An 8740-nucleotide genomic window follows, 5' to 3' on the forward strand; every position below is an offset into this window, starting at 1 on the left:
GACCATGCATAACCCACAGTATATTTATGAATGGGGTAAAATGCACAGGCTTCTGCTCTCACTCAGAGTCTGAAGAAACTGCTGCTACCGAAATCCAATCACCAATATTTGTAAAATATTAGTTGCCCTCAGAAGATGTTGATGTAGTACAGCAATGCTACTTTCTTTAGTTTAGAGGAAAGAAATTAAATTGTAAAAGAACATAATTGACTTATTCATGATTGTATGGACCCAAGAACTGTCTTCTCTGAGGTTATGGCCCATTCCCTGAGGCAGAAAACTTTATATCCTCTATACTATGCACACCTATATCAATTTGTGGTTATGTTCATTGATGACACTCTCCACCTGTGATATGGCTGACTTGTAGGAAGGACTGGTTTGCAAGGACTCTAATCCACAGTGACAAGAACCTCTTCAGCCATTTAGATGGTCATGGCAGCACTGAGGCTGAGCACAGAGCTGCAGCTGTGCACTTTTTGTGCAGATGGCAGCTGGCACAACTGCCTGCTAGGGCTTGGACTGTGCCTGCCACACGACTCACGTATTTGATCACCAAATATAATGTCCTAAGGTTACAGGAAGTGGATTGGTCAAACTGGCAGTAAGCCCTCCTTCAAAAGGCTTTCTTATGTATGAAAACATGTATAACATCTTAATAATCTAACATCATTCTTAGTATCTTTCAACACCTTTATTGTAACCTGGAGGGGTATGGAGTAAACTCTCATCAAGTTTGCAGATGACACAAAACAGGGGGAACCAGTTGATGCACTTCAGGGCAGGGCTGCCAAACAGACTGACTTAGCTAGGCTGGAGGAGCAGGTGAACCATAACTTTGTGAAATTTAGCAAGGGAAAAAGGGAAGTCCTGAACCTGAGAAAGAATAACCCTGGCAATTATATAGGCTGGGAAGGACCTGGAAATCATGGGGCCAGTCAGGATTAGCCAGTAATCTGTCTGGCTGTAGGGAAAGCCAACAGCATCCCGGGCTGTTTCAGCAGAAGCACAGCCAGGAAAGTGATAATCTCCCTTTACTCAGTATTTGTTAAACAACATCTAAAATACTGTGTATAGATTTGGAGTCCCCAATGCAAGAAATCCACTATCATGTAGGAGCATAGTCAATAAAGAGCTACCAAGATGTTCTAGGCTTTGGAGCACTTGTCTGGTAGCGAGAGAGTAGAGGAAATTATGATGGTTCAGCCTGGAGAAGAAACAGCTTTTGATGCATCTAACTAGCACCCTCCTAGTTAGATGCATCAAAGCCACAAGGAGGTGGCTCCAGGATCTTCACTGAGTGCATGGTGAGAGGATGACAGACAATGGGCATAAACTGAGACAAGATATGTTCAGGGTGAATATAAGGAAAAACATTTCCATGTGTCAGACAGAAAAACTGCTTAGCAGAGAGACAGAGCAGTCCCCATCCTTGGAGCTTTTTTCAAGACCTAACTGGATAAACTCCAAAGTAACCTTGGTCTTAATTACAGGTAGCCTCCCTGAGAAGGAGGTAGGACAAGAGACATGAGGCTACTTCCAACTTGACTTATCCTACAGTCTTAGGGAACAGAGTTATCAGCAAAAGATTTTGTCAGTGAAACACAAAATAATATTTCCTAGTCGTGAACCTCAGAAAGGAGAGTGAGTGCATACTAATCTTACATCAGGCACATTACACGTCCTGCACAAAGCAGTTACTTCCTTTGTGTAACAATCTTTGCATTGGTCCTATCTTTAATTCCTTTATCACCACGAGTCACACTAACACAAGAAGTGAGACAGGAGTATGGCCTGCCATACTGCTTATAATGGTTTTGGATGCACTGCAGAGCGCACAAAATTACCATATTTATGGAGAGACATTCTGTCCTTTGCCTCACTACAAAAACATGTGCTTTGTTTATGCAAAATTCTCACACGTAGGAAGTTATTGAGGTTGCTGTATTTCTATCTAGTATTTCACAGTCAGGAGTGTGTGAGCATGCACAGTGTGACACACCACACTGAATCTGACACACTGAGAGGTATCTGAGATACAATTGAGTTATTGTGCAAGCACATACCATCTGTGCAATAAAAGGGAAGGCCTGCATATGGCTATTTATCCATGTTATATTAACCAGGCCAGAAGCCTGGAAATCTTAGCCAAATTGCCATATTTATCTTTTTCCATTTAGACAATAAAATAGAAAAATTAACACAAAGACAAAGAGGACGGAGCAATGCAGATGTAGGATATCCCCAGAACAAATGTGCAAGGTCATCTCTTTCCGAGATAGGCCTTACAATTTTAAAACACACCACTTCTGTTTCCCATGCTGATGAAGTGTAACCACTGTCTTATCCAAGGATAAAAGTAAGTCACAGAACCATAGCTTTCTTTTTCTGTTCATTTTAGTCCTGGAGTGTAACAACAGTGGGGATGAATTGAACCTATGTTGGTGGGATGCACCAATTTGAAAGTCTCAGTACTGTTTCCTGTCCTGGCTTTCCTGCATCAGCTTCTGCTGCCTGCTGCCAAGTGTCTTCTTCTTTTTGAGGCAGCTGTTGTTCTTCAGGGCTGGTGGGAAGCATCACTGTAGAGAAGATTGATTTCCAGGTCCTAGAGCCGACCCAGCATCCCATGCTTAAAAGGCTTTCTTGGGCTTTCAGCACAGCATTCTCCCACAGGGTCAATACTCTGTTGGTTCAAAAAGTGAAAAGAGCAGTGATAAAGCTGATGAGTGGTTTGCAGCTTGTTTTCTTTCTTCAGGTCTTGCTTACACTCCTGGAAGCCATTAGGACAGTTGTGAACCAGAAGCCTCATCCCACCAAAAGAACCAATGAAATAAAATAGGAGCAAAATGTGAAAGCAAGGAAGTTCTCACTGAATTCTCTAGAATGCTTTGGGCTTGTCTATGCATGGGGTTTTGTGCTGATCTAACAAAAATGAATTTGGGTTGCATCAATTTAATCAAACCACTGCAAAAGATGTGTAATGAAATCCTTTGTTTTGGTTAACACCTATGCAACTCAAACTTCTGAGCAACAGCTACATAAAGAGCTCAAAGACATAAAAAACTACTCAAACTCCAGTGCACTAATCTCAGTTTCAATTAAAGCCTAAGAAAGTATGAACTTCATGACCTATATTTCTCTGCAAAGCAAAGAGAAATAGAGAGTAGTGGATGTTCTCAAATTAAAGAAACTATTGCCTGCTAGGAAAAGGCTAAACCAAATCAAGTAACTTTCAGGTCTTCTTTCTTCATAAAGTAGCACTAAATAGCAAAATCTTTATATATATATGTGTACATATTGCAAGCCACCTTTAAGAACAGAAGGAAAGAATCTCCTTGACGATATTGTATGAGGCCCTTGAGGATTTTGCAGCACTTCATTTTATTAATCTGGAATAATTTATTGATACCTAGTCATCCCTTTCAGAAATTTCCAGAGAAATTAACCCACTATTACTCACATTGTACATCCCTAGGGAGCAGTTTGGTTCGTGCTTTTGTGTATAGTGACTCCTGCCATGCTCAACAGTGCCAGACTCGTGTAGACCATCAAAGCTTTCTGCATAATCAGCAAAAAGGGATTGTTTTCTGATTTTGCCAGTTGGCAGCTGACAGTAGCTCTAATGGTAAACTGGCCACTCCTCCTCGTTTCATTTTCCTCTGAGGGTGCAGAAAGGGAAAGCTCAAAGAACCCATGAGCACTAAATTAGCTGAGGTGGAGGTTATCTGTTGATTTCTGATTGCAGCAAAAACAGACTGAATATGAGCATAGTTAACTCACTAAAAATCAACAGATTATGTCTTCTGTTGATCTGCAATGTAAATGAGGAGAGGGATCAGGAGCCTTTCTCTCTTTCTCTCATAAATACAGACTAACCAGAAACCCTCTTTGTGCTCCCCTGAGAATAAAACCGGGCCTGGAAATTGGAGTATCTGGGATTGGCTCCAGCAAGAATATATACTGCCCTCCTTCACAGTTCTGTAGCTGTTGCTTTGTCTGCACAAGCCCCAGCTGGGCTGGAAGCACGCTGATCATCTCACCTCATTGAAAGCTGATTATTGCTGAGGCTGGGGGCATCCCTCCTTAGCTTGCCACTGCCTTCTGCTGCTGCAGCCCAGACTGTAGGAGGTCAGCAGCCTGAAGAGATAGCTTTGCTCCGCACTCACTAAACACAGAGTTGGTGGTCAGTTAGCTGGGCAGTGGATGAATAATTTCCTCCTATCCCAGTTGTGCTCCCACTGCAAACACTGGCACAACTTACGGCACACAGTGCTTTCTCTGTTAACCCAGCAGTTCACAAGACAACACAAAATTCTTCAAAGCCTTATTCAATAATCTTCATCACCACCAATTCCATTGCTTTCAAATTCACAAAGTATTTTGACTCTTTCCTTGTGTCCACAATGTTTGCTTGGTCACATCTGTGGTATCTTTTTAGTTATGATGGAGTTACTGAGGAATAAGTGTAGTCAGAACTGGCCTCTGTTCGCATTATTTTGTTCTGACACGCATCAGTTAACAAAGTTTGTGCAGTTTCCTGGCCCAGATCTCTTCTTCTGGCCCTGTTTTCATTATTGCTGTGAGACATGATGTATATATAAAAGTACCCTTGTTTCTACAAAACCTTTATATTTTTTCTTTTGCCAAATAAGCATTTCTTCAATGTGTAACACCAATAATGCTTCAGCAGCTTTAGTTACTTGCTCATTAGAAGCATAAGCAGTTTTTTTTCCTCTGGTTAACACATACACTCCCCTTAAAGCCTTTGCACATACGTGCAAGCAGGCACACATGCAGACCTATGTTGTCCTTGCAGTAGAGAGAAATTTTCTCTGTTCAGAGAAATTTTCTGTGTTTACTGAACAGACATCTTTAGGTTCAGTTATTACAATGCTCCATTATTTCTTTTGTTGCAGAATGGTAGGGCTGGCAGAGACTTAGGTAAGCCTCATTAAGCAACTCTTGCAGTGTGCATAATCATTGTGATGCAAGTTATAGGAGTGTTTATTATATTCTTATATGAATCAATTAAATATGTGACTTAAAATGACTCACCATGCTTCTGCAGCATTCACTTCCCATCTGTCTGACCTTTGTTCCCTGCACAACTGTGCTGGGTCTTCTTCCCACAAAATTCTGAACCAGGAATATAACTGACAAGAATTCCCTATGACTTAGATCCTTCACAAAGTGAGAGCGTGCCTCACAAAGAGAGCAAGGTGCGTCACTGTGCTTTCCAAAATGCACTCACAAATCATCTCTCCAAACCATACAGAATATTATCCGTGAAAGTATTAGCATTCATCAAAACAGCTACCAGCAAAAGGTTATGTAGCTTCACAGCTCACTGGCTTTATCTACTCATAGAGAAATATGTCATACAAAGCTCCTCTGCCATTCTGCCCATTGGTGTACGTACCATTGCACACAATAACATGCGCAAACTCTCCTCACTCTTGTCACCTGCGTCTCTGGATGAGCAATGCCATGTTCTTAGTCACAACAAGAGATGGTGGGAGGGGCAGTGCTGCCATTCATTATGAATCCCTTCCCCCAGTGACCATCAAGGAAACCATGACTCATGGCCTACACAAGCAGTGTGGCACACTGTTTTCATAGCAGGAGCATTATTTCATCCCCTTCCTTCACTATCCAGAATGTGAATAGTGGTGATCCACTGCAGACAAAAATAAAGCCAGATTCAGCTGAGCAAGGTCAAATTAAGTTATTTGGGCTATGACTAAGGGCTTGAAGAACAAGCAGAAAGGCGTCGCTGACTGTACTTGTACAATGCAGCAGGACCATGGCAGGAAGCTCTAAAGAGAGTCTGTGTGATGCCAGTGTAATAATTAATTCCCTAAACTGCACTGTAATTCTGAGACAGTTGAGTAAGCATCTTAATATTTCCTATTGAAAGCAGAACAAATTTCCCAAGAACTTCTATGAGAAGCTTTCCCATTTCCAGCACTTTTAGGGTGCAAAAAAATAAATACCACCACAATGTGGCAGAAAAACAAAACAAAGCCCATGGGAACATTTTGTACCTCCATAATAATTATTACTTCATTGATAATTCACAATCCTACATTCAACACCACTTTCCTTATAAATTAGGTTAAAAATTCATAGAGAATAACCTACCACTATTATAAAAACCCCTACTTCTAAATAAAAGGGACTGCAAACTTAAGTAATGACTATGAACACTCCATAATTATCATCATTTTGTGAATGCATGAGCTTAGCATTTTTAATATCACCCCTTCACATTCTGACACTCACACTCTTGATATGCACAGTAGTAATGGTGAGGACATTACAGTCCCACCTCCCACTTTAGGAGAAATAGAAAAGACTCAGATTCTATGCTGCTAAGAGCCAAGTGCCACATTTGAAAACAATATTGGCTAAAAATAAATTTAAAAACCAGAAAAAAACAAAAATACTTTTTCAGTTGTATGAGTTCCTTCATCTGTTTTTTCAGCACAGACCCCATATGCAGTTGTTCTAGCATAAATGAGAGATTAGCCAGGGGATGGACAAGATACCAGTGACAGAGATATCAGGAGTTGTTTATATGAGCACTGCTGCTGGGAATATGCACGTGCAACCAGATATAATTCAGATTGTATTATTTATATATGAACTAGAGTTCTTGAAATGAAGTGGCTACAGAATGCACATTACTCTTCTCTCACTGGTATAACACCAATGGTTATTTCACAGACAGCAATTCCACTTTAAGACAGGCAGCACCTGGGCATTGCTCACAAAACAAAGGCGAAAACAAGTTGACTTGAAGGTCATACGCTTTCATCTGCACAAAATACGCTTTCATCTGCACCAAAATACTCTTTCATCTGCACCTTGCATGAGAAAGTCAGTAGTAATACAATGTATATCCTACAGGCTGAACATTTCCTAGCTCCCTGAGAAAGAACCACTCTGAAAAGATCTATAGCATTTTCACTGCTGGTATGTGTTGTAGCTACCAACCAAGGAAGAAACTGCCTACATGCTGTGTTATCAGAATATGTCTGTATAGCTGTGCTGCTTCCTTATTGCTGCTCCTGCAGATTTCATCATTACTTTCAAGTGTATGATTAAAAATGCATTGGGGCTGCAAATTAATCATTAAGTTTGAACTGCAGTCAGAAAATCCCTCCTAGTTTACAGTCGCCTAACACCTTGTTTGCCAGGTATTTATTTGTTATATCGTTGAAGCTGTCTTTCAATGTCATCTAGGAATGCCTTCAGAAAAAAAAAAAAATATGCAAGGCCACTTGGAACTGTAGTGCCGTGAAGACAATTATGAATGACTGTTTTGGCAGACGTGAATCCAAGACTACTTTTCCCAAAGGAAGCAAACACTGAACCCATGCACTTTGACTGGCGCCCCTCTGTATAAGTCAACAACTTCCTATGATGATTCACTAAGACTTACATCTGATGATTCACTAAGACTCACATCATCATCACTGTTATTTACACTGAGAGCTCTTCAGAGGAAGAATTACATCTTGGTGTACATGTGCACAGCATCTACCATGGCTGCCCCATCAAAACAAAAAATTGTATTAATTCTTAGTTAATATGCCTTTCCTATGGCACATTTCTGTGCTTATATGGGAAAAACAAGGAATGAGAAAATAGGTACATAAATTCCATCAACAGCTCTTGAGAAACATATGAAAATAATTTAAATGTTTCTTCAGCACTGTCGATGTGTTTGCGGGTCCCAGGACGAGGGAAGAGATGAATCTGACTCCATATTTCTTAGAAGGCTGATATATTATATTATATTATATTATATTATATTATATTATATTATATTATATTATATTATATTATATTATATCATATCATATCATATCATATCATATCATATCATATCATATCATATCATATCATGCTATATTAAAGCTATACTAAACTATAGAGAGAAAGGAATACATCAGAAGGCTAGGAAAGGAATGAATAATAAAACCCCGTAACACACCAGAGTCCTGACACAGCTGGACTGGGATTGGTCATTTGGTCATTAAAAACAATTCACATGGAACCAATCAAAGATGCACCTGCTACATTCCAAAGCATCAGATAATTATTGTTTACTTTTCTTTTCTGAGGTTTCTGAGGTTCTCAGGAGAAAAATCCTGGCAAAGGGATTTTTCAGAAAAAATATCATGTGACAAGCATGATATAATTTCCACACATATTCTCACATCAGCAGGTCAGTAGTTGCCTAGTGCTGAAGTAGTCTCCATCTGAACACCTTCATTGGGACCAGACAATATCTGCCACTGATAAGTGCTTTTCATCTTACAACAAAAATACCTCCTTCCTATTCCCAGGAAAAACATTCTCCATATAACTTCTGACTTGGTACATGCCTGTCTGACCAGTTACTGCTTTGAACCAGGCCAAAAAGCCACAGATGTCACCATCCCCATACTGATTGAGCTATTTTTGAGCTGAGCTCACATGGGTCTGAGTCAATGCTTCCAGAACAGCCTACATTAGTTTGATGCTCCAGCTGACAGTACAGAAACTCCAGCAGATACCACTTTTTGTTCCTCACCATGCACAGAATAAAAGCTGAGCATTTTTCCCTGGCCTCTTTTTAAGAAAAGATGTTGGCAATGGTGATGAAAATTTTCCTAGCAACTCAGCAGGAAATAATCTTTCCTCTCAGAGTTCCACAAGGCTCTGAAGGACTCTTCAAAATTTTCTGTAGCCT

The 8740-nt window shown here is 40.2% G+C and overlaps 1 long non-coding RNA gene across 2 annotated transcripts; it reads right to left on the reverse strand.

Moving 5' to 3' along the window:
• Positions 1-767: 767 nt before the first annotated feature.
• Positions 768-5676, reverse strand: LOC135303752 (uncharacterized). Of its 2 annotated transcripts, XR_010365140.1 has the most exons (4): positions 5056-5676; positions 4041-4165; positions 3461-3558; positions 768-2683 (listed from the first exon to the last, which is right to left on the reverse strand). It is a non-coding gene; the product is annotated as an uncharacterized LOC135303752 (long non-coding RNA). The 2 variants fall into 2 exon arrangements; XR_010365135.1 differs by lacking the exon at positions 3461-3558 and having other exon boundaries at positions 5056-5672.
• Between the last annotated feature and the right edge of the window lie 3064 nt (positions 5677-8740).

The sequence above is a fragment of the Passer domesticus genome, chromosome 1, assembly GCF_036417665.1.
Source record: "Passer domesticus isolate bPasDom1 chromosome 1, bPasDom1.hap1, whole genome shotgun sequence".
NCBI classification, from domain to species: Eukaryota; Metazoa; Chordata; class Aves; order Passeriformes; family Passeridae; genus Passer; species Passer domesticus.